Raw genomic sequence first — 26,230 nt, 5'->3', positions numbered from 1 at the left:
GGAATGACTTCTGGATTGAACATACAGATTTGAAAATTTCTGAAAAATAACCATATGGTAAATGAGATTCTGAAATTGCCCTGGGTGGAGGGGAGAGTAGAGTGATGAGAGGAGCTCCTTGGACAGTGAGCTGAAGAACATTTCTGAGCTGGAGGTGTTAGGAGACAAAGAAAACAGGAATTTCCTAGAGAGTCAGCAATTAAAACTGAACAAGAGGGTGTTTTAGAGAGAGCTTTGAGGTGGAAGAAGGGGTTCATAATGTCAGTTAGCTGACATGGGAAAATGTAGAGCAAAGAATCAAGTGTTGATTTCAACCCCCTAGGGTGACATTCGTTTTAGTGGAGTGTTAAGGACCGGTCACAGGGGGAAGGGAAGACCTCTCTGAAGAAATTTGGCTGTGAAGAAAACAAGACAGTAACTAGGGTGAGATATGTGATCAAGCAAGGTATTTTATTGTTTATTGTTTGTTTATCTTTTTCTTTTTCTTTCTTTCTTTTTTTTTCCAGTGGAAGACTCTAGGCAGTGTTGGAATGTTCTAGTCAGAGTTCACCAAGCAGAGAAAGGTGAGTGATTGTATGTCAAGTCCTGTTCCTTCCACCAAGAAAAAGGAGTTGTTTCAAAGTATGAGATCAAAGACATAAAAGAGATCACGAAGATCAAAATTTGCTTGGAAGGTGAGAACATGACCAGAAAATATATTGCTGAAATAATTTTGAGAAATCTTTCCCAAAGTCATTTTTTTTCCCCTCTCATTACATCAGCTAAATTTGTGGTCATTTCACAGCCGTTCATTCTTTCCTGTGAGGATTGTGGTTCTTTTTTTTTTTTAATGATTTTTTCTTATATTATGTTAGTCACCATACAGTACATCCCCGGTTTCCGATGTAAAGTTCGATGATTCATTAGTTGCGTATAACACCCAGTGCACCATGCAATACGTGCCCTCCTTACTACCCATCACCGGTCTATCCCATTCCTCCACCCCCCTCCCCCCTGAGGCCCTCAGTTTGTTTCTCATAATCCATAGTCTCTCATGTTTCATTCCCCCTTCTGATTACCCCCCTTTCTTTATCCCTTTCTTCCCCTACCGATCATCCTAGTTCTTATGTTCCATAGATGAGAGAAATCATATGATAATTGTCTTTCTCTGCTTGACTTATTTCACTTAGCATTATCTCCTCCAGTGCCGTCCATGTTGCAGCAAATGTTGAGAACTCGTTCTTTCTGATAGCTGAGTAATATTCCATTGTATATATGGACCACAACTTCTTAATCCAGTCATCTGTTGAAGGGCATCTCGGCTCCTTCCACGATTTAGCTCTTGTGGACATTGCTGCTATGAACATTGGGGTGCATATGGCCCTTCTCTTCACTACGTCTGTATCTTTGGGGTAAACACCCAGTAGTGCAATGGCTGGATCATAGGGTAGCTCAATTTTTAACTTTTTAAGGGACCTCCACACTGTTTTCCAGAGTGTCTGTACCAACTTGCATTCCCACCAGCAATGTAGGAGGGATCCCCTTTCTCCACATCCTCTCCAACAATTGTTTCTTGCCTTGTCTATTTTTGCCATTCTAACTGGCGTAAGGTGGTATCTCATTGTGGTTTTGATTTGAATTTCCCTGATAGCTAATGATTTTGAACATTTTTTCATGTGTCTGTTAGCCATTTGTATGTCACAGCAGACCGCCAGGGAAAGCCGCCAGAGAACAAAAGCCCAGAAATACCAGCTCACAGTGTGCCCATCCCCATCCCCCCTCGCAGGGGACACGGAGACTCTACCCAAAGAGGGTTGCCTGAGTATCGGCGCGGCAGGCCCCTCCCCCAGAAGGCAGGGTGAAAAATCAAGAAGCCCATATCCCGGGCCGCCTGGGTGGCGCAGTCATTAAGCGCCTGTCTTTGGCTTAGGGCGTGATCCCGGCATTTCGGAAAAGAGTCCCTCATCAGGCTCCTCCACTGGGAGCCTACTTCTTCCTCTCCCACTCCCCTGCTTGTGTTCCCTCTCTCGCTGGTTGGCTCTCTGCCACATAAATAAATAAAATCTTTAAAGAAGAAGCCCACATCCCTAAGATCCCTATAAAACAAGGGGCACGGCCTGGGACCCAGTCAATAATTTGGGCTCGGACAACCCCGCAACCTCTCCTCATCAGAATGACGAGAAGGAGAAGTCCCCCCCAGCAAAGAAAAGACAATGAGTCTGTGGCCTCTGCCACAGAAATAATGGATATGGATGTAACCAAATTATCAGAAATGGAATTCAGAATAACAATGGTCAAGATGATGAGTAGACTTGAAAAAAGTATTAACGAAAATGTTACTGAGAATATAGAATCCCTAAGAGCGGAAATGAGAGCGAATCTGGCAGAAATTAAAAATTCTATGAGCCAAATGCAGTCAAAACTAGAGGCTCTGACAGCCAGGGTCACTGAGGCAGAGGAACGTATTAGCGAATTGGAGGATGGGTTAGTAGAAGAAAAAACGAAAATAGAAGCTGGACTTAAAAAAATCCATGCCCACAAATGTAGGTTATGGGAGATTACTGACTCAATGAAACGACCCAATGTCAGAATCATCGGCATCCCTGAGGGGGTGGAGAAAAACAGAGGTCTAGAAGAGATATTTGAACAAATTGTAGCTGAAAACTTCCCTAATCTAGCGAGGGAAACAAACATTAGTGTCCAAGAGGCAGAGAGCTCTCCCAAGCTCAACCACGACAAACCTACGCCACGTCACATCATAGTGCAATTCGCAAATATTAGATCCAAGGATACAGTATTGAAAGTGGCCAGGGCAAAGAAATTTCTCACATACCAAGGCAAAGGTATCAGAATTACATCAGACCTGTCTACACAGACCTGGAATGAGAGAAAGGGTTGAGGGAGCATTTTTAAAGCTCTTTCAGAGAAAAACATGCAGCCAAGGATCCTTTATCCAGCAAGGCTGTCATTCAGAATGGATGGAGAAATAAAGACATTCCAGAATTGCCAGTCATTAACCAATTCCGTAACCACGAAACCAGCCCTACAGGAGATATTAAGGGGGGTTCTATAAAGGTAAAAAGGCCCCAAGAGGGATACAGAACGGAAAGTCACAACCGATACAAACAAAGACTTTACTGGCAATATGGCATCATTAAAATCAGATCTCTCAGTATTCAGTCTTAATGTGAATGGCTTAAATGCTCCCATAAATGCCACAGGGTTGCACATTGGATAAAAAGAAATGACCCATCCATTTGCTGTCTCCAAGAGACTCATTTTGAACCCAAAGATACATTCAGAATGAAAGTAAAGGGATGGAATACCATCTTTCATGCAAATGGACCTCAAAAGAAAGCTGGGGTAGCAATTCTTATATCAGACAGATTGAATTTTTTTTAAAAAAGATTATTTATTTATTCGGCAGAGATAGAGACAGCCAGCGAGAGAGGGAACACAAGCAGGGGGAGTGGGAGAGGAAGAAGCGGGCTCATAGCGGAGGAGCCTGATGTGGGGCTCGATCCCGGAACGCCGGGATCACGCCCTGAGCCGAAGGCAGACGCTTAACCGCTATGCCACCCAGGCGCCCCTAGACAGATTGGATTTTAAACTAAAGACTATAGTTAGAGACACAGAAGGGCACTATATTATTCTTAAAGGATGTATCCAACAAGTGGATATGACAATTATAAATATATATGCCCCCAACAGGGGAGCAGCAAGATATACAAGCCAACTCTTAACCAGAATAAAGAGACATATAGATAAAAATACATTAATAGTAGGGGATCTCAACACCGCACTATCAGAAATAGACAGAACACCCTTGCAAAAACTAAGTAAAGAATCAAAGGCTCTGAATGCCATACTCGATGAGTTGGACCTCATAGATATGTATAGAACACTACACCCCAGAACCAAAGAATACTCATTCTGTTCTAATGCCCATGGAACATTCTCAAGAATAGACCATGTTCTGGGACACAAAACAGGTCTCAACCGATACCAAAAGACTGAAATTATTCCCTGCATATTCTCAGACCACAACGCTCTGAAAGTGGAATTCAACCACAAGGAAAAATTTGGAAGAAACTCAAACACTTGGAGACTAAGAACCATCCTGCTCAGGAATGACTCGATAAACCAGGAAATCAAAAATCAATTTAAACAATTTATGGAGAACAACAAGAATGAAAACACAACGGTCCAAAACCTATGGGATACTGCAATGGCAGTCCTAAGGGGGAAATACATAGCCATCCAAGCCTCACTCAAAAGAATAGAAAAATCTAAAGTGCAGTTTTTATGTTCTCACCTCAAGAAGCTGGAACAGCAACAGAGGGACAGGCCTAATCCATGCATGAGGAAGCAGTTGACCAAGATTAGAGCAGAAATCAATGAATTAGAAACCAGAAGTACAGTAGAGCAGATCAACAGGACTAGAAGCTGGTTCTTTGAGAGAATTAATAAAATTGACAGACCAGTGGCAAGACTTATCCAAAAGAATAGAGAAAGGACCCAAATTATTAAAATTATGAATGAAAAAGGAGAGGTCACAACCAACACCAATGAAATTGGAAGGATTATTAGGAACTTTTATCAACAGCTATATGCCAATAAATTAAGCAATCTGGAAGAGATGGAGGCCCTCCTGGAAACCTATAAACTACCAACCTATAAACTACCAACCTATAAACTACCAAGACTGAAACAGGAGGATTGTGGTTCTTAATGTGGTTAATAGGGCTAATGTTTATTTAGAGTAGATATACATGTTAAATGTGCCTAGTGAAAGTACATTTTCAAGTCTGTATCTCCCAAATGTCTAAACCCATCCCTACATTATAAACAAAAATTTGTCTTCTAAAAATATTGATGGATTTCTGAGAAACACTAAGAATAGGCTGCTAGCTCCGTTTATTGAAATCCAACATTTGATATGCCACAAAAGCAAGGTGAAATTTCTCACTGAAAACCTAACAACAATAAAGAATCCCTAGATAGAACATTGTTGTCCCCTTCTTCACTGTGAAACAGGGAAAAGCATCTCTGGCCAGCACCAGGGATAATAGGGACAAAACAGAGTGGCATTCAAAGCCATATATGGTATAGAGGCCCTGACAAGGGGTACGGGTAGACTGTCCAGGTCCTGGGCATTTCCTCCACCCATGGTTCTTTCCTACCTCCACCCCTCAACCCCCAAGGGGTCATGGTGAAGTTGGTACAAACATAAGGCAACCTGATCGACCATTCTCCCAGCAATGGATGTTAATAGATGCCTGAGTTTTCAGAAGTGTAAGAAACAGAAAGAGAACTGTAATCTATAGTGCAATGCCATCTACACATTTTTTTTAAAAAAAGATTTAAAAAACATTCTACAAGGATGGGTTATACAAATGAACAATATCTTAAACAAAATAGTGTCTTTGGTGCGACGAGGGGGCAGGAGAAGAATGAGACCAGCGGCTGTTGAAGGAAGGGATAATTAATTAAAAATTTTTTTTAAATGAGCACTGATGATGATAATATGCCATGAACCTAGACCTGTGATTAAAAGAAGTCTCTCTACAAAAAGCTAAAAGCCATATAACAAAAAACAAATCTAAGACATTGTATCATGAACATGCAAGTAGGTTTATAGTTAGTATGATTTGTGGAAGATTGAAATTTGCCCAAATGTAAATGGAGAGAGGGATAGGCTTTCTGCTTCTGAGCCATTTCAGATGACGAAGAAATTCCAGCATCCATTCCTCCAGGGTACTATTGATTCATCAAACTCTCCCTACTAGTTCCAAAAGGCACATAGTGAAAAGGGTCATAGAGGGTACAGAATAAGATTTTGAATGTAGTGACCATCTGGAGAAAGAACAGGAAATGTGGGAGAAGGGCTAAAAAAAAACTCAGTAGGCTACTAAAAACCTCAAGAGATTGATCAATTTTGTCAAGCTAATTTTGAGATTGCATCGTATATTATAAAAATATTTTTGAGAGACAAAGACCTAGAGGCATTGCCAATAAATACAGAAAATCTATACACTGGAAAATTTTATTAAATTAATATTTTATACTTGTGTTGAATGTCAATCTTGACCCAAACGATGCCATGACTTTGAGTAGAACAAAAGAAGGTTAAAAACGCCCTTCACATGAAAGTTTTATATTCTGACAGCACAAAGGAATGAAATACTTTCTCATCTGAAATAGCAGTTGTCTGGGAGGTTCTTTTATTCTTTCATTGGCACATAGTAAATTGAGTCTTTTCAACAGTAATGCAATTGGGAACTTTAAAGATAATTAAGAAGCATAAAATATGTCAGTCTTCTCCAACAGTTGGAATATGAGTTTTAATCTCTCTCCTTCAAGAGCATTAGTATAAATTGAAGTCTATACTCTCATAATTTTTTTAAAAAATGTATCATCTTAAATATATACCGAGAAAGAATGTCTAATAACTGTGTACAGAAAAATAAAATGTTTGTGTTTTTATAAATATTTAATATGAGCTATACTTGAAATATATTGTTTATACATGAATAAAAATATTTCTTAAATGTGTTGATCTAATGTAGAAAAAAATACAAAAGATGAGAAAGGAAATCTTATAATAAAAATTAGGTTTGACGACTGGCTCTGATATAAATGCAGGGGTTCAGTTCTCTCCTTAATGTTTTGGAGGTCACAGGCCACATGAAAGGATAAGCATGGCTCTCTGTCTCCTTCTTATAATCTCAGCAGCTCCACTGATGGAAATAGAGTGTGTCTGGGGCCCAGTTTTACACCTAATCCTTGCAGTATTTGTAGTCCCCATAAGGTTTCCTAGGGTCCTGTCCAGTTTATGGAATTTAAAAAAGAACTTTGTATTTCACAAACAACTTGGGAGTAGATGATGCATGTCTGATTCCACTTCAAAGGAGTAAATTCTTTTGACAGTTCGTAGAGGTGATCTGCGTGTGTTGGAATCTCACTTATAAACCACACTCAGATTAGCCTTTTCTTATTTCCTCTGCTATCTGCAGCCACATACTACAATATTTGAGTCTGTAATCAGGGGAAATATTACTCCCAATTCAGAGGTGTTGATCCGCATAAGTCCGTTTATTTCTCCTTTAAAGGTTCTTGACGCATTAAGGATATAGACCTTCAAGCAATCAACAGTTGACAATCTCCACTTGGGCCAATGTGCAATCAGCCTCTTATTATCAGAGTTCCTCTTCGGTGCCATAGTGTTCTCAGGACCCAGCATCATTACAAAAGTTGAACACCAAGACTACATGGGTCCTACATAGAACACATGGAAATGGAGAGTACACTTATTGTGGGGTGTCTGGCTGTCTCAGTAGGTTAAGTGTCTGACTCTTGGTTTTGGCTTAGGTCATGATCTCAGAATCATGAGATCAAGCCCCACATCGGGCTCTGTAATCAATGGGGAATCTGCTTGACATTCTTTCCCTCTCCCTTTGCCCTTCCCCACCCCCGCTCATACTGTCTCTCTTGCAAATAAATAAATAAATCCTTAAAAAAAGAGTACACTTATTGTGATAAATATCTTATTTTTAAACACCTCCAACACAGAGGAATTTTTTGTATGTCAGTTTAAACATTTCAAATACAAAATAGGGAGCATACCATTAACTGTCACATGCTCAAAATACTATTCACCCTTCCGGGTTACAAAGCCCAGGTGGATTACACCAAACAACACATTAAGAGGCAGAATAACTGTCCATTTTGTAGAACTCTATAAGGGATGACAAGAACCACCCTTCTTGGGTATTTGAGCTCTCTTTTCTCTCAACCAGAAATGTATCACATAGGGTTTAATTTGAGAAAACACCTCCTTGGAGCTACAGCCTGGCATAGCTGAAAGGAGAGCCGTGTTTTAATTCTAACTTTGCTAAAATTAGTTATGTGAAGTTGGAAGAAAATCTTCAGCTCTGTAGGGCTCAGTTTGCAAATTTATAAACTAAGAAGTTTATATTAGGTGATTTCTAAGGTTCTTCATATCTCTCATTTTTATCTGTTTCCTTATGCTAAATTTAATTTAATGATTTTTAAAATTTACATAACAAATGTATCTTAAATATCTAGAGAATGTTAGGTATATGCTAAATATTAAAATACAAAGCCAAAAATTGACAACATACATTTTATAAATCTATCCAAATATCATATAATATGAGAGATACTAAATTGGCAGCATAGAAAAAATATTTTAAAGGTAAGAGGAAGAATAAACTCAATCTTTGTTTGAGATGGAGAAAATAATCAGTGATAGTGTTGAGTTCGACCTTGAAAGATGAATTATTTTTTGCAGATTTGGGTGGTCAAAGATGCTTTCCCCAAGTCCTTTCGCATACTATGATCCAAAAAAAAAAAAAAAAAATCACTGAGATCTTGACCATCAAGTATATGGAACAAAGCAATATTGCCTTTACTAGAAACAATGAAAATCTTAATGTGAAGCTCGATGTTAAAAGTTACAAAATTGAAACTCTGAAGTTACTACATCACCACAGATACAGTCAAAGATGAAGAATTTAACATTTACGCTCCTTGGTTTCTTCCCATTTGCATTTGTTCAGGAAGTTTGGTGGCAAGTGACAGAAACCTAACTCGAACTATATTATATAATAGCAGGAATGCCGCCAGACCTCAGGGGTAGGGCTAGAACAATAGAATCCTCCTACCTTCTCTAAACCACTAATCTTGGTTTCATTCTCTTAGTCTGGCTTCTTACATTTGATGGAAAACATGGCTGCCTGTAGCACCTAAAACTCTCAACTACCCTCCTCTTCCACCTTCTCCTCCTCCTCCCCCTCATCTTAGTTCCACTTTAGAAAAGACAAGTTCCCGGCTTGGGTCATGTGTACCCCTTTAGAACAGTCAGTTGAGGTTTGGGGAAAGAAATATTTTTACTGACTGTGTCATGTTGGAAAAGTTACTTAACTTCTCCACATCTCCATTTCCTCATCTGTAACATGGAGAACATGTTAGCTCCCAACTCACAGAGTTCTTGTGAGTATTGAATGAATGTGCCTGAAGCAATTAGCACAGTATCTGGCACGTATTAAATGCTCAAAAAATAGTAAATAATTATTTAAAAATTATCATCACCATCATCATCATCATCATCACTGAAATTCCCATTAGAATGACATCATCGGAAAGGAAAAGTGTACATTTCCTCAGAAGAATAGAAAGTATTGAATTAGCCAAATAATATTTGTTATTTGCACTGCTGCTAGAACATCTTATTCTGAAAATCATTTTGGAACAAGAACATAAAAATAGTTAGATGGAAAAATAAAAGGACTAAACCTATGTGTAAGGGAGGAAAGAAAAACAAGGGCAATTAGAACAAACTAATAGATAACTAAGAAGAAAACCTCTTTTTCATACCATAGCAGTTGAAGAAACATCCATCCCTGTATTTTTCCTTTGGTAATTTAAATGCACTGGAGCTGGGGCCACAGCCACTGACGTGGGGTAGGTAAAGGATGGAGGAAAATAAACCAAATAAACCAAATATGCATGTCAGTTTAAAGTTGTGTCCAATTATAGAATCCATCTGTAATTTATATATTATAAGTTACATAATCTAGTATACTGTATTGTTTAGGTAAGGTCCAGCTTCTCTTGAATAAAAGTAATCAGTGATTCAGAACCTTCTCCTTGCTTCTTTCCCTTAAATATTGTGTGTGGGGGGGTGTCCGTGGTTGGAGTTGGAGGAGGAAGGGTCGTGCAGCCTTTATGTCCTTGCGGAATTGGCAGAGCAGGTAAGGCTCAGTGCCTGCGTGCAGGTCTAGCTCCGGACCTGCCAACAAGGGGTATGGCGGCCCTGCTCACATTTTGGGATTCAGTTTCTGACTGTATTGTCCATGATGTAGTCTCTCTGGTTTGGTCATAGCCTGGGAGCACTGCCCGCCTTCTCAATCTCAGTGTGGTTTCCACCAACTGAAGGCACTATGGTGTCCTCCAGACCCTTCATCCAGCCTGGACTGGTGGTTCTCCTGCAGTCCCTGATGTAGTAGGTCTCAGAGCAAGCCAGCGGGCTCTCAAATCGGCATTCACATCCCCGGGGAATGCTCCCTTGCAGATATCCACGGGCTGTGCTCTCTCCTCTCCTTCCGGTTATTACTTAAGTGTCACTTGTTAGCAAGGCCTATATAAAGTTGCATCTCCAACCCCACAGCACTTATCCCCCTTCCTGCCTAGCACTCGTGTCATCTCGCGTGTAAAATATTTTGTTTTTCTTAACTGTCTTTCTCCCACTAGAATATAATTTCCATGGGGGTAGAGATGTTTGTCTCTGTTGAATACTGTATAGTCAGTGTCTAGAACGTAGCCTAGCACAAAATCAGTGGTCGATAAACACTTGTTGAGTGACTAAATGAATAAATAGCAACTGAGAAATGCTTCAGAATTCCAACACTCACTCTCTCGTGCATATACTGTTTTATTCTCCCAACTCGTCTGGCTCCTGGCACGTAGCAGGTGAGCGAATAGAATCGGCTTACCATCAGTTTGTCCCTTACTCCTTGCTATGGCTCAGCTAATGTGCTTGTCAGCTAGCCCTTTGGTCCATTTCTAGGATTTGCTTTTATTCCTCAACGCTTGTCTGATGATTTGTCTTCTAGGCTTTTGATTCCAATTTAATTGTCTGTGACCTGATGTAGCATCCTTCCTTATAATGTGTGCTTGAAGATTCTGTATCTTTTACCCCTGCATCTGTCTAATCCTGTGCCTGTTCATAAGAGGAAATCCTGCCTCGACAGCCCTTCGCTACCCTTACCTGGCTTCAGGCAGTTAGATTATCAGCTGGTTAGCTTTAATGCTTAATTCTGGATGTCCCTGTTCATCTCATTTGGACCTTCGGGGAGCAATGAACTCATTTGACCCAATCTAAAGTTTCTTTATGTCGTCATACTCTATCTAAAATTGTGGGTCCTTGCTCCATTAAAAGACCAACCTCTTATGGATCTACATTCTAGAACCGTACTTTGAATATTGCAAGGTTATATAAGCTTGCAACTTTAAAAATAGCAAACATTTATTGAGCTTTTATTATGTACCAGACACTGTGCTAAGCATTTTCTCTATCTTACTGCATCTTATTTTCACATAACTTCTGAATAGAGACTATTGTTTTAGCCCCATTTTATAGATAAACTTAAGATTCAGACAGCCTAAGAAATATGTCCAGGATCACACGTTTAGTAAGTGGCAGAGTTGAAGTTCACAGCCAGTTGCATTTGTCATCAGGGCTTATGCTCTGAAGGACCACACCAAATAGCCTTTATTATTCATGGCTACCAAAGAGGAATTTTACCACAATTCATTTATCAAATAAGTGAACCGTGTAAGTTCAGAACCAAGCATTTTAATTTACAACGGAGAATAGAAAAGAGCATTTTTTTTTTTTGTCACTCAGAAATATCTTATGATTTGGTGAATTCCCAGATGAATACTGAGATCGTAAACAAACAAATGGATTTCAATGAGGCAGAAGTATCTTTTCCCCCCTTTTATACCAGTATCATCTTTCTTCTACTCATTTTTCATGCTGTATTGCATTCATATTCCACTGATTAGAAAAGACAGCATAAAACTGTTTCTCTAACATTCCTTCTCATAGCTCTTTACATAATGACTCGGCTTTTAAGCCACCGGGCTCTATGTGTTTTATTTGGGAATGGTTACAATTCTAATTAGTAGCTTAAATAAATGCAATGGTAACTGACAATAATGTGCTGGATCACATTAGAGCTTGCAACTCACACGTTGTTTACTAGTCTTATAATGTTCTAATTACCAATATAGTCAGGGACAAAATGCCATTTAGTTGTATTTTCTCCCCCTTTTTTATGTGGCTCAGCATGGGTTAGCTGAGAAATGTATTAGAAAACAATGCTTCTAATGATTTTATTTCAAAATATGTTTCAGATTTTTCATGCTGAGAAAGTTACCCTCTGAATTCTTAAACTACTGAGATGAACTGAATGCTTAGAATTCTCCTGTAGTCATGTCTGAAATCTCTAAAATGAGGGAAATCTTCAAAACAAAAATTGCTTTATGACACAAGCCCCTCCCACACTTTGTATTTACCTGGGGCTTAATTTCTGTGGCCTCATAAATGAATGTTTTATTCGTAAAATAGGACGAGGCAGAGAAGATGGTCAGTAGAAGATGAAAGTTAGAGGAATAGATTGTGGCTGCCCCAGGGACCACAGCCACTGCAGTTTAGAGCTAAATTTCCTCGGTATCAAATCACTCAAGCATTGTTACAAAGTCTATACACACTCTTGCTTTCTCTTTCAGCAAATAGGGTCTTTCATGCCTCTTTCAGAGCGGGGACTACTTTTGTCAACAACCAAAGCAGCTCACCGCTGTGAAAATAACTTGTAGTAAAAACCAACCAACCAAATAAAAAAAGATATTTGTTCCTCAAAATTGAAGTGGGACGGAAAATACCTGGGGATATTATATTCGAAGAAATATGGTAAGGAGGCTTGCAACATAATGCCAGTGAGCGTTGTTGGAAATACAGTTCTAGAGTTAGAAATTCCTACAGGATGGAGGCCATTCTGGCATCCCCTGACAATGAATACTTGGATGAATCTTCCAGATGCTGTTGCGCTTTGACAATTTGGTTGATTCAAGAAGAGAGTGAGGAGAAGGGGCTCGAATATTTTATTTTGTGATCCTCAGTATAAATGCTTCTCAAGCTACCTGTTTCCTGGTGTCCAGCATGAAACCGGTAATTCATTACACGATTTTAATCATAGTTAGACTGTGATTGATTGAAGCGATTAAAAGAGGCTGTTACTGAAAAGGGTGGAGAAACATGGAACACATCTTCTCCTGGTTTGAGGAGAGAAAGCCCTAGAAACCCATAAAAGCAGATGTCTGCATTTTGAACATGAAAGTGTTAAGTGACAAAAATAAGTTGTTTACATAAATTCTGAGATAAAATTAGGGTATTTGTGAAGTGGCGGTGAAGCTGAGATCGCATTAGGCGGCCTCCTTTATTTACCGTAATCACGGATACAATCCTGAAACAAGGGCCATGAGGCACGCTCAAAACCTATTTTATCCTGAGTTCTTGGTGCATGCACGTAGCCTTTGCTGACTAACTCTGTACGTTTCAGATTCACTGACACTGAAAAACGTAGCTGGATATTCATTATATTAGTGAGATTTTGATCTCACTCTCTCATTACCGTAATTACATGATAGCACAAAGTAAGTCACGTCTTTATTATTGTTTACAGAACTAACAGTTCAGTCTTAAGCAGGTTTGAAGAAAATCGTCCATTTCTTTCAGGCCAAGGAATAGTACAATATGTGTTCTTATCAGAAAGAAACAGTCTCAAAGAAATTCCATTTTGATTTTTTCCTTTCTATTGAATGATCAGCTTTTCTGGTTCCTTCCATGTAATGCCTCACATAGAAAACCCCCAATATAAAATAGATTGTCCTAGAGGTCCTACTTCAGCCATTTGTTAGAAACACAGAAAACATTTTCCTAAGACTTGGTGTTATTAGACTAATTAGATTCACCCAAGCTACAGTGCCAATTTAGCAAATAAAGTAGCAGGCCTATTTAGGTTAACACACATTGTTTCAGTGAAAAACACGTGCTGGATCCTACTGGGAAAATATCTTTTCTGACCTTGGTGGTAATCTGACCTTAGTGGCAATTAGTCCAAAAGCCCTTTTCCAAAAGTACGTCTCTTCTCCAGTGGCTTAAGGATACGATTCTTATTAGAAAGTAACACTTGAATTTCTTTGTAATCATTTACACTGACACCTTCATTAGAATCCAATAAAAAAAAAGCAGAATTATCAGGAAACTATAGATGATAGAGATAAATATTTGTGCAGATAGATAGAGATGGAGTTTTGTTATAAGGATTTGACCTTATACAATTTGGACGCTTGAGTTGGTTAAGTAGTCTCCGGAAGGCTATTGCCTTTGCATCTGATACTAGAATACTGTGTATTAGTGGTCTATGTCCCCTTAATAGTCAAGATCACACACACCAGCCAATAGAATAACCCTCTTCTTTGCCTGTTGATTCAAAGACCTAAAGAAACCAGTGTCCAAGCAGCAATTGGAATGGAATTATTTTTGTGCTCCCAGCAGACCGTGGACACGGGAAACAGGACCTTTCTGCTAATAGATCCCCTAGGGTTTAGTTCATCTACCTCTGCCCTTAGCTTCCTGGAGGCGTGGATCCTGGTTATAGGAAAACAGCATCACTGGATGCAGATTTAGAGCATACACTAATCCGAGAAGACATTACACTAGTCCCTCAAGCCGTCGCTACCCCACTAGCACAAGGTTTCAAATCCTGACCAATCAAGCCAGCAGCTCTGAGATAAGGGGCAACAAGTTCAGACCCATGAATTCCATGAGCACGAACCCATTGTCACAGGCCATTTTCTGTGAGATGATTCCCTTGGTCCGCAGTGATGCTCTGTGGACTACCATTAAGGTAGATAAGGCAGCCGGAAGTGTATGGTTATTCGTTTTGGCAAAAGCATTAGGGAAGGCAAATCTATATGCAGAGTAAGTATTTTAGTAAGAAATAAATTCTGCCTGTTTCATAATGGAAGTGTCCTGATGTAAATAACCTAACATAGCAGGGGAATCGTGTCGCATCAGGAGTTTATGTTGGTCTCTGTAGCAGTTCTCTGCTGAGATCAGGCACTCATCATTGGGGGTAGCCAGATCAGCCTTGGTGAGAAAAAGTCCATGATGCTGAGCCCATGTATAACCTCCATGTCTGCTGTCATGGCCGTTTACCCATGAGCCCAACAGACAAGGGCAGGAGTGGCTAGAGAAGTAAGTTAACTTTATTCACAGAGTGAGTCATCCCATGCACCCGATTACAAAAACCATGGTCTACTACACTCACTCTTTGCTGAGTGCTCACACAGGACACAGATCTTCGACCTCTCTGCCTGTTTGGAATGGTCTACCGCACAGCTTTTTCTTAGAAATCCTAATTTCCAATCTGTTCCTTTGAAGTTCTTGACCATCCAGTCAAACCATTGGCTATCCTTCATAAGTATGTGTAGATTTATACATCATGTCATGCCTTCATCCACAAAAAATGAATATCCGGAGGCACTTCTTGAAGTTCTACCCATCGGAAGGATTTTCTTCCACTACAATCCTTCAGAGGTATCTCAGAGTGGGGCTGTAGTATTATAACTGTTTTCTCTTGGGTTGTGCCTGCATATCATGAAGGACTACCTATACAACAAGCGCAAGATTTCTCTTCTTCAATCAACTGGTCACGTGGACCTTACTATGAGACCACAGGAACATGTCAGAAAAGAGAAGATAATGTAGCAGGCAGGGACAAAGGACATGTGGGTTCATGTAACTTACTTGTGCCTTCAGAACTGGTTTGAACAAGACCTTGCATGCACTTTTTCTGTTTGATAATGGAGTGTAGTCGTGCACACCTAGCTTCACGGTTTGGTGAACAAGGGACCACGTGTAGTTCATGATGGGCGGTTCAGGTCACATGGTAAGTTGGTGGTCCGTGGTCAAAAGATCAGTCTCTGCTAAAGACCTGTAGCAATGTAAAAGCTGTTTCTTAAAAGAGAAGTTATCACCAGAGGATAGCATGACTTTGTTCCAAAATTCTAAGGGTAGTCGCTGAGTTCGAGTTCTGCCAAAAGCTCTACATAGTATAGTATCCCTATTCACCACTGACAAGCACCGTAGGATCGGCTGGGCCATATGGCCTAAGTGGCAGAGCAGCTACCACGGCAGTCTGGACTTATTACAGAACCTTCTCCTGTACTGTGCTTCACTCAATACTGGCAGCCTCTTGGATCACTCAGGACAGGGCTCAGAGTGGCATGCCCAAGTGGGGCTCTATATTGCTCCAAAATCCAAAGTGGCTTACTCTCCACTTTCTTAGTGGCCAGATACAACAAATTTTCCTTCACCCTGCAAGGGATAACTTAATATGCCTCAAGCCATGGCACCTTCAGAAATTTCACCAAGGTAACGGTTCCCTGAATTTTTATAGGTTTCTTTCCCTAACCTGTCACATGCAAGTATCTTGCAACTTGTCTAGATAGTTGCTACTTTCTGCACACCAGGTCCAACAAATGTAATTTTATCAATTAATGGACCAGCTCAAGGTCCTGTGAAGAGAATGGTGATCAGTGTTATGCAGATTTAATTATGACATAGGGCTGGAGTATTGGTACACCACTCAGATAGGACAAAGAAGGTATATTGCTGGCCTTGTCAGTTGCAAGAAAATTGCTTCTTTGCTTGTCTGTACTATCAAGAATAGGGGGAGAAAGAATATTCACCAAATCAATAGCCACATACCAGGTGACAGGGGATGGGTTGGTTGGTCCAGATAAAAGAAAAAAAATCTGCAGCAGCAGGTGCAGTTGAAGTCACCACCTGATTAAATTTATAATAATCCACTGTCATTGTCCAAAATCCACCTGTGTCCTTCATTGGCCAAATAGCAAGTTGAATGGGAAAACCATCCCTGTGCTTTGAAGTCCTTTATTGTGCCTCTAATCTCCATAATATCTCCAGCAATGCAGTATTACTTTTGGTTTCCCATTTTCGTAACTAGCAGCAATTATAATGGCTTTTATTTGGAGTTTCCTATCCTAATAGCTTTAACTCCATGGATCAGGGAACCATTGTGGGGATCCTTCCTATCGCTAAATATACACATTCCAATTATGCATTCTAGAACAGAGAAAATAATCACAGAGTTGGTTTGGAGACCCCCAAGTTCCATTGTGAGAGGTCCTGAGCCAAAGGACCCACTTCATTGATTATTTGCTCTCCATAAGACCCAACTCTAACTGGTGGACCTCAGAAATGTTTTAAGTCTATATGAGTTGGTATTAGTTCTAAGCCAGTTTCCATTAATATCCATAAAGTCTGATTATTTTCCCCTCACAATTTATAGTCATACTGCAAAAATGGCCACAGATCCCTTTGGGGGAATTCTGAGAAGAGTAACAGTATAAATTGTTGGCAGTGTAGCAGGGTCTTTCCTCAAAGGATTCTTATCGTGTGAACTGGCTCAAGTCTGGGAATCAATGGAAGAGTTATGACTCTGTTTTGGTAATTCAACTCAGATTTCTGTTCACTAGAACTTTTCTAGTTATAAAGATTAAGTAAGACTTTATTAGGCTACACATCATTTTCAGGGACACCATGGAAACCTGGCGGACCTGAGAGTTAGTCCATTCTAATGACTGCATTGGCTCCAGTGTCCATTACAGTAACCATACCACCTGCTTGTTTTGGGAGATTAAGTGCTGCTACTTGGTCCCAGTGATGCCATCAACCACATTGCACTTCAGCATCCCAATTTTATGGGAGCAGTTCTAACTGTAATTTCAGACCCAAGAAGAAGAGCTACCACAAAACTCTTCAAAGATGCTAGGGTCCCCTCACAAATTTATTTCTCATAACTTCATGAAAAAGATGTCCTCTGAACCCTCCAGAGGTGAGTGAGCAGGTCTTAAATAAGAAAACCACTTTAATATTCTAATCACCCTATGCCTTGGGCTACCTTCCTCTGCAGTATTCCAAGAAGTTATGGCATTTTAACTTATTTGGCATAGGATATTTCAGATTCATATTTCAACCAGCCTACAAAAAAAAGTTAGGGCCATTTCCATCTTCTGTGCTTAAAACATTAAATCTAAAATCTCTCCTTAGTAGACCTATGGCAATGTTTTAGGCCTGATACAATTTTATATTCCTTCTACCTTGATTCCACACCTGTAATGTCTATTCTTACACACATCCTTCAAGTTCCCATCAAAATAAATTAGCAAATCATACAATTCTCTTAGTGAATATTGTGCCTTATCACAGGTCATGATCTGTACCTGACTTGAGTCTGGCTATAGATCTGGAAGGGTGGCAAGGGTAGGTCAAAAGGATGACCAGCAGTGCATTGCAAGACAACTATATTGGGGGCTGGGGAGGCATTACAGGTTCCTCAGAAAAAGAAAGACTAACCTACATAGGAAGGGATGGAAGGTCTACTTCCACCGGCAAAGAAGACTCAAGGATTTTGGATTAGGTCATCAGAATCTGCCCATATGTCCCATACCCATTTTCAGGATCTCATTCCTTCCCAATCAATGCTATTGCTTTCAGAAAACAGACTCTTCAAGGTTGATACCTCAATTTACATTATTGTTTAGCCACCTACAGTATTAAACTTCGGGGTTTGGTTTTCAGAAATCTTAGTTCCACTGTTACAGGAAATACAAGTTTTCCTTGGAGTGGTCATACCATCTCCTTTATGCAGACCTTGAGACGGGAATTTAAAGCACTGTGAGTTCATTATTTTCTTCCTTCAGTTCTCCAGCACAGTTAGAAGCAACCAACCAACCTCTTTATACTCTGTATTTTTACTATAATATTTTAAGTTTACAAATATTTGATCACACAGAACATTACCTTCTAAAGGCACTTGATTACACGTACCTAAAGATCATAAATTGAGTCACTGTGTTGCCTATGTTGTCTGTGCATGCCACAGATTACAAGTGCCCCTGTTATCATGGCATACAATATCATTAATGTATTTAAATTTAATCACATCAGAGAATCAATTCCAGAAAACCTAGAATCAATATAAAGAATTCATCGTTAAGATTTTGTTTATTTGGAGCCATTTCTCTTCCAGTATCAAATTCTGTATCAAGTCAGGATATCATCAGAGAAATAGAACTGCTAGACGATAAGATACATAGATAGATGATAGATACATAGATAGATAGATAGATAGATAGATAGATGATAGATAGATAGATAGATAGATAGATAGATAGATAGATAGATAGATAGACAAGGATTTGTCGCAGGGAATTGATCTCATGCAATTGTGGGACCTGGAGTTGGTTAACCAATCTCTCTTCACATTTGTTGGTAGAAACTTAAGTCCACAGGACAAGTAGAGTCAGGAAGGGAAGATGGATGTAAAGTGGGGAAGAGCAAGAATAAGATGGAACCCATAAGCATGAGGTAAACTCATGAGGGTAAGTTTTATCTCTGGTTCACACGCTTATCCCAGGAGTCAGGGAAGCAGTAGAAAGATCCAGGAACGGTTGGAGCAGTTGCACACCCAGCAGCTGCATTAGGCCGATACAGTGCATCAGCAGATCCAGGATGCGTGTGAACTACGAAATGGCTGCTGTTTCGTTTATGTCCTCCAAATCTTGCAGAGGAATCTCTCTGGGGTTTGTAAGTGGAAACATGTAGGAAAGGGAATTCTGGGAAATGTAGTTCACCTAACCGATATGACACATTAGAAAGGCTCCATACACCCTGGGGAGAAGTGTTCTAGCAGAAATTTTCTGAAGCGATTTTTGACAGTGGATAGGAAGTAAAGGCTGTAAAGTAGTGCTGAGTGACTAAGAAGTCATAATAGTAAATAGCAAGCATCCTTAATGGAGAAAGTAAACAGCATAAGAATCTCCTGTGTACCATAATGGACATTTATCCACTTTATAATACTATATGGGCTTCTGATTTCCTCTATCGATATTTTACCCAAAGCGACGCTATTTGTTTATTTCTCATGGATTGTGGTAAAGATTTCTCTTTCTCGTGGGAAGTAGATGTAGGTGGGATATGCAATTCCTGTAGTTAAAAATTCAGACTTTGACTTCTGCCACTTTCACTCCTTTGAACCAATCCTACATAACTATTTCTTCATTTGCAAAAACAATAATAGGCTTATCTATATATCATAAAATTGCTGAGTTTATTAATCATATAATGGTTGCAAAGTGTTATATCAATACTTAAAAATTGAATTAATCATTAATACAACTAAATAATAATTGAAAAGTAAATTAACAATAATTATGGCCAGATTATTATGTTCCTGTAGTATTATTTATGGTTTTCATTTCCATGGTAGATTATAAAATTGCAATGTTTTTATGCTACTAATATCTTTACTAATGACATTAGGGTAAACAAAAAATGTTTAAAAAGATTAAACTTTCTAAATCATTTGCATTTTTGGTAGAGAAAATAACCATAATAGATACTGTCCCAATTATGAACTTCCCACTTAGAAAAGTAGGTGGTAGGGTTTCTAGGATGACATGCCTCACCCTTGAGCCCATGCTGGTCCCAGGTGCTGTGATGTGCTTCCCAGATCCCCTTTCAGGCTTGTAGGACTTATTCTCCCAGATGTTGGGTGTGCTGCCAGCTGACAAGCCCCTCCAAGAAATGAATTACATCAGTGATTCTCAAAGTCTGAGCCCTCGAACAGCAGTCTGCATCCCTTGGATCACTGACATCACTTGTCAGAGTTGCAAGTTCTCAGGCCACACCCCAGACCTAATCAGAAACTCTAGAAGTAGGACCCAAGAATTAATTTTATTAAGCTTTCGTGGGTTCTGCTTCTGATATATGCTAAAGTTTGAGAGCCATTGACCTACACTAATAAGAATTGCCTTGACCAAAGTCCCACTCTTTCCTACCCGTTTGCCCCAACTCGGAACAACTCTGGAGAGCTATCCCAGTTTGAGTATGCCCCATGTCAGTTGAAACCTTTACCGAGACAGCATTGCACCCTTTCCCCAGTTATGTTTGTTTTCCTTTCAGCACGATGTTTATCCTGCATGCTAATCTTCGCTTCATGTTTGCTTCCTTAGGAAGTCAACCGGCCATAGCTGCTACCAGGAGTGGCCAGAAAATGCAGATACTAAGATGGGATATTGGAGCTTGACCACTTGCCAGTCCCCTGGCAATGAAGACCCTAATATGATGGTAGATGGAGCTCCTGGCAAAAGGTTGTTGTGAAACTGTTAAATTGCTCCCTGGTGTTGAATGGGGTTGCTATAACAGGAGTAAATGCACTAGTGGGTCCAATGTATCAGGTGTTTGAAAAGTATTAATTATTGTAATTATAAGGATAATGGAATTACTTGGTTATTGATAGGAACGACTGATGCTTTGAAAAAGGTAATAAAGTTCTGAGCAATTAAGGAGTAGCTATGAAAGCTTGATGTCCTCTTTGACAGCACATAAAGAGACTCTCATCTCTTGGTGATGGTTGGTTTAAAAAAAAATGCTGAAAACTAGGTCCCAAATTGAATTTAAAAAGTAGCACAGCTCCAAGGAAGACCGAATTCTCAACCTAAGCAAATCTGCTATGTCAAGATTTGGACCTTAACTGGGAAAGAATGGGATCCCGACATATAAGATGTACTTGAACCTCTGAAATCCCTAGTTTCCAGTGAACCCTCTGGATCTGCAGAAGTTGCTCACATATTCCCGGCGACACAGGAGCTGGTATATTACGAGAAAACACACGCGTGCTCCCTCCAGATCTAGCCTGACCTCCCGAACGATAATTAAGGTTGAAATCACATATGATCAAACATAACCCGGCTAGGGAAGCACTAGATCTCAGCACTAAGGGAAGAAAAGGAATATCAAAGAAGATGCAGGACCTGGTCAACATGTACCACAAGGAACGGCAAGAGTATGTCTGGAAACAGATGTTAAGGACGTGGATCAAGAGAGGCAGAATATAAAGTTAGATAAGGAAGAATGCGTTGTTGTGAGATCATTGTCCTGGAACACAGGCTTTAGCATCCTGGCGAGGACCTTCAGGAAAAACGCTAACATGCTTGGGGGATGCAATGGTCCATGTTAAGTAGAAAGGCGCCTTGCCAGGGCGGTGAGTAAAAGAAGGAAACAAGGGCTCAGAGAAGTGAGCGTATAGAAGTGGATATATTACATGAAGTCTAAGATCCCACCCACCACCTGTATTCTGATATAGTCTATTCACTGAAGCAGTAGGAATGCACTGATCAGTAGCAGCATGGGACGTCCAGTGCAGGCTCTCCTTTGTAAGCCAGGGCTGGAGGTTGTCATTCTAGAACTAGGCTCTCAGATAGTAATACAAAGACAGGAGCTTAAAATGGTAAATACAAAGTGGTGGGTTTCCCAGACTGCATATTACTAGCTGATCTCACTTTGAGATCTGAGCCTTTGTAAGCCAGGGCCTTGGTTCACAACCTCCTTGGGAGCTTCCCAGGTGAAATCTTTTTTTTTTTTTTAAACATTTTATTTATTTATTCGACAGAGATAGAGACAGCCAGCGAGAGAGGGCATACAAGCAGGGGGAGTGGGAGAGGAAGAAGCAGGCTCATAGCGGAAGAGCCTGATGTGGGGCTCGATCCCATATGCCGGGATCACGCCCTGAGCCGAAGGCAGATGCTTAACCGCTGTGCCACCCAGGCGCCCCTCCCAGGTGAAATCCGAAACAGGCCCCCATACACCGGAGTCAGGGAGAGAGGGAAGAAAGATGCCAGCCACTCTATGTTGGTAGGTTTAGTAAACAAGGGAAATTACATATGAGATTTGTCTCAGGAGGCTGCAAGATGAATGGATCTCTGCACCCCCTCACCAGATCTTAAAAACTTTCTATAGAGGCCTTAAAAGGGTTCAGTCACATGCACCATCCAGTCATGTGTACCATCCAGATGGTCACAACAACACATCACTATCCCAAGGCGTGTTCTTGAGGCAGCTTCTGTAAGCTGGGAAGGTGAGCAGAATGCAATTCCAAGGACGGGGGAGGGGAGGGGAAGCCTCTGATTTCTGGGATCCAGTCACAGGTCACTGGAAGTCATGTCTCTTGATGACCTCCCTCAACAAATAATGCACCACTACAGACATTCAGTTAGTTAAAATACTGAAATACTTTTGTAACTAGTTGGTAAATAGTCATTATAGTGAGCACTCCGCAGCTCCCAACTCCCAATATCTCATCTCTCCACAACTAAAGGTTGAATTGTTGGTACAGCATGAAACAGAAGCCCTGTTTGGTAAGGACCTGAGCTATCCTGCTTGTTTAGTATTTGGATAGTTTGAAGGGTCTCCATCTATTAAGCTCATGATGAAAATTTGAAAAAAAAAAAAGCTTAAATATTCCTTTAATCATGTCCATTATGCATGTTTATATGTACTGACTCTTTTAAAAATCACATTGAATCTTTTTTTGTATTATGATATATTTACAATATTTATTTGAAGAAATGTGCACCCGGCTGCTGTGGGGGCCATGGTGTTGGAAAAAGTGGGGCAGAGGATGGAAGGAAATATAGATCACATGTTCCCTGGTTACAGTCCGTGCTGAGAATATCAAATACATAAGCAGTGTTTAATTACCCACCTTGCTTACATTAATTCACATCTAAGAAACAGTTCTGTGTTTGCAGAACATTACAGTGTCAAATTAGAGCATCCCTTTAAATTCAAAATATTTTTAAACTTCCAATAAAACATGTATTTAACTCCCTTCATTTGCTGACCTATTATTGAAAATCATTGTAGGCAATGAAAACACTTTTTAGTAATCCTCCCAAATCAAACAGACCCCAGCCAAATATTCCCCAAAGTGTGAAACAACAAAGTCAATAGATGAAAATGAATCAGTGATGTTGTCTGGAATTTTAGCTTAATTTTTTTTGCAGTTGCTCAAATATTAATAACTTGACATCTGATCTTTTAAACCTGCAGAATCTACTTAAGCTTTTAAAAAATAAAAGTCTAAACAGAGACTTAGCCCCATGCAGCAGGAAGCCATCCCAATTTGGCAGAAGAATGAACTAGACAATTGTAAGACATGGGGAATTATTATATCGGAGCATTCCTAGAGAATATGTCCTACCTGGGGTCACTGTAAAGAAATTGATTCTGCGTTCTATAGATACTGGACTGTGTGTGCCATCTTATTACCTAGTTAGACACAAACATAAATTGTTGAGTGAGTGGATCACAATGGTGGGTATCTTGCCACAGGTTTGAGTAGACAGAAGCGAAGTGTAAATCAATGAAAAGCAGGAACTGTTTTATTGTCATAGTGATGAGAGCATTTTCAAAGGCTGAGAAACAGGCAATGAATTCTTAATTAGAAAACGATTGTAATTTTATTTTTTTTGCTTTTCAAAGTATGACATAGATAGCAAAAAAAATCTTCAGAACTACGCTTAGTTACCAAAACTTAAACTGCTATCCTACTAATGTTAGAAGTACAAATGGGAGGCACATGAGTATGTTTTTTCTTTTTTTTTTTTTTTTTTTTTTTATTTATTATTTTTCCTTTTTTAAGATTTTTTATTTATTTATTTGACAGAGAGAGACAGCCAGCGAGAGAGGGAACACAAGCAGGGGGAGTGGGAGAGGAAGAAGCAGGCTCATAGCAGAGGAGCCCGATGTGGGGCTCGATCCCAGGACTCCGGGATCACGCCCTAAGCCAAAGGCAGACGCTTAACGACTGCGCTACCCAGGCGCCCCGAGTATGTTTTTTCTTATGAAATCGATGGTGTAGTTCACCACCTCTTGAATTTCTTTTCTTGGTTGAAATTTGCTAGATGCCTAATTTTCTTTATCTGTGCAATGGGAATTATATTAGCAACTATATTATAAATTTGGGGGGAGTTCCTATATACAGAATGTGGAAAATATAACCTGGTATGTTCTAAAGTACTAAATAAATATTAGCTGTCTTTATTTTGTCAAATATTGTTATTTTGTCAAATGAGAAGCTGTAATACTTTCAGTACAATAGCTTTTGCTACCTTGTAGGCAAAATAGGGATTTTTGGGCTTGGAACTTAACTAATTTTTATAATGTTGACTCTATGGGAACTTGCATTCTCCATCCAAAATTGAGGTATATAGGCATATATTAGTTGGAGACAGTCTGAATCAGGCAGTTTGTAATGAGTGCCCAAGGACAGCTGATTATGGCTAGTATTTTCTCTACTGGGTCTTATCCTTGGAAAGCAGTTCAGATGACAAGATGCCCACTTTTCTTACCTTTCTTATTTTCATAAGGAGAGCAAGAGGCAAAGTGTTATGAGACCAGTTTGGCTAGGCAGGAACCTCTAGGCAAATCTTTCCATACATGTCATGTTAAGGATTTAGTTTCCATCCTAGAAACAATGGAGAGCCACCAAGGGTATAAAGCAGAACATGACACATGATTAGATATGTTTATCACATATTAGATTAGATATCGGATGAAATATGGTTATAACGTATACACTTAGATATGTTTCTAACACGCTGGCTGCCATGGAGAGAATGAATTGGTGGGAGGTTAGGAATTGGGGCCAATGTGAATGTCAGGCTAGGTAGTTCCTGCAGTGGTCTGGCAAAAAAAAAAAAAAGCTGTTTGAACGAGTTGTGCTTGGAGTAGACAGAGAGAGCAGACAAAAGTACATGAGATTTTTCTTTTGGAGAATCGTATTCAAACGCAGAGCGTTGTACTAACATTTTTTTTACTCTATTTCCACAACTGTAAGGCAGGGAAATGGCAGTTACAGCACATGTAGTCATTGTGAAAGAATATGGGAAACTTTGACACAGAGAAGCAATAAGGCCACACAGCTAGGAGCCAAGTTGAAACTCAAGCAATGTGATCCTTAAGGCTTCTCCCCGTGTGCGCTGCCAGAAGAATTAAATGAGAAGATGCTCATAAAATGCTGAGAATCACACTTGGCCTGGTGTAAGGTCCCACTAAGTGTTACCCTCTGTTGTGATTGTTAAATAAAAATCCCTTGTAAATTGTCAAGCACCATGCCGACCAAGTTATAATGTGATCTGTCCAATAAATCATATGCCTGGGTGTCAGTCACACTTATTACAGAGCGGTTGAGAAGTTCAGGGTCAATTATTTAACCATGGTTTTAAAGAGAAAGGGCACAGAGGCAGCCGCCTGTATGGTAGGGATTTTCCTGAACTCTGTGTGTGTTCACCTTTGCTGGTTGCTATGGTGGTTTTGACAGGGGATGTCAGGAAGGATGAACTTGGGTCTCAAAGCTCTTATCTGAACAAACAAGATGTGGACGCCAGCAGCTCCCTTCCTGACTGGGATCCATCCCTGGAGAAGAGTCCTCTATCCTCATTTATTCACTGAGAAGGAAACAGTCCCCAAAATGAGAACCCACTGCTTTGCAATATTCTTATTAAAGGATTTGCCTAAATAAAACAGCTCGTATGCCACTGAGGACCGAGCCCTAGTCCGGACTGGGGCCTCTGGAAGGCACATTTGTCTGGTGAGACCCAAGTGTACCTCTCTTGACTCTATCATAGAAAAATAAACAAAGCAAATGAATTTGGGAGCCCAGCACCAATATGAAATCCCGGGAGATCATCAACATCACAGATGGCGGTCTCCACACCCCCCTGGAGA

This window comes from Ursus arctos, unplaced genomic scaffold (assembly GCF_023065955.2).
Source record: "Ursus arctos isolate Adak ecotype North America unplaced genomic scaffold, UrsArc2.0 scaffold_12, whole genome shotgun sequence".
NCBI classification, from domain to species: Eukaryota; Metazoa; Chordata; class Mammalia; order Carnivora; family Ursidae; genus Ursus; species Ursus arctos.
This window is presented reverse-complemented; position numbering follows the sequence as displayed.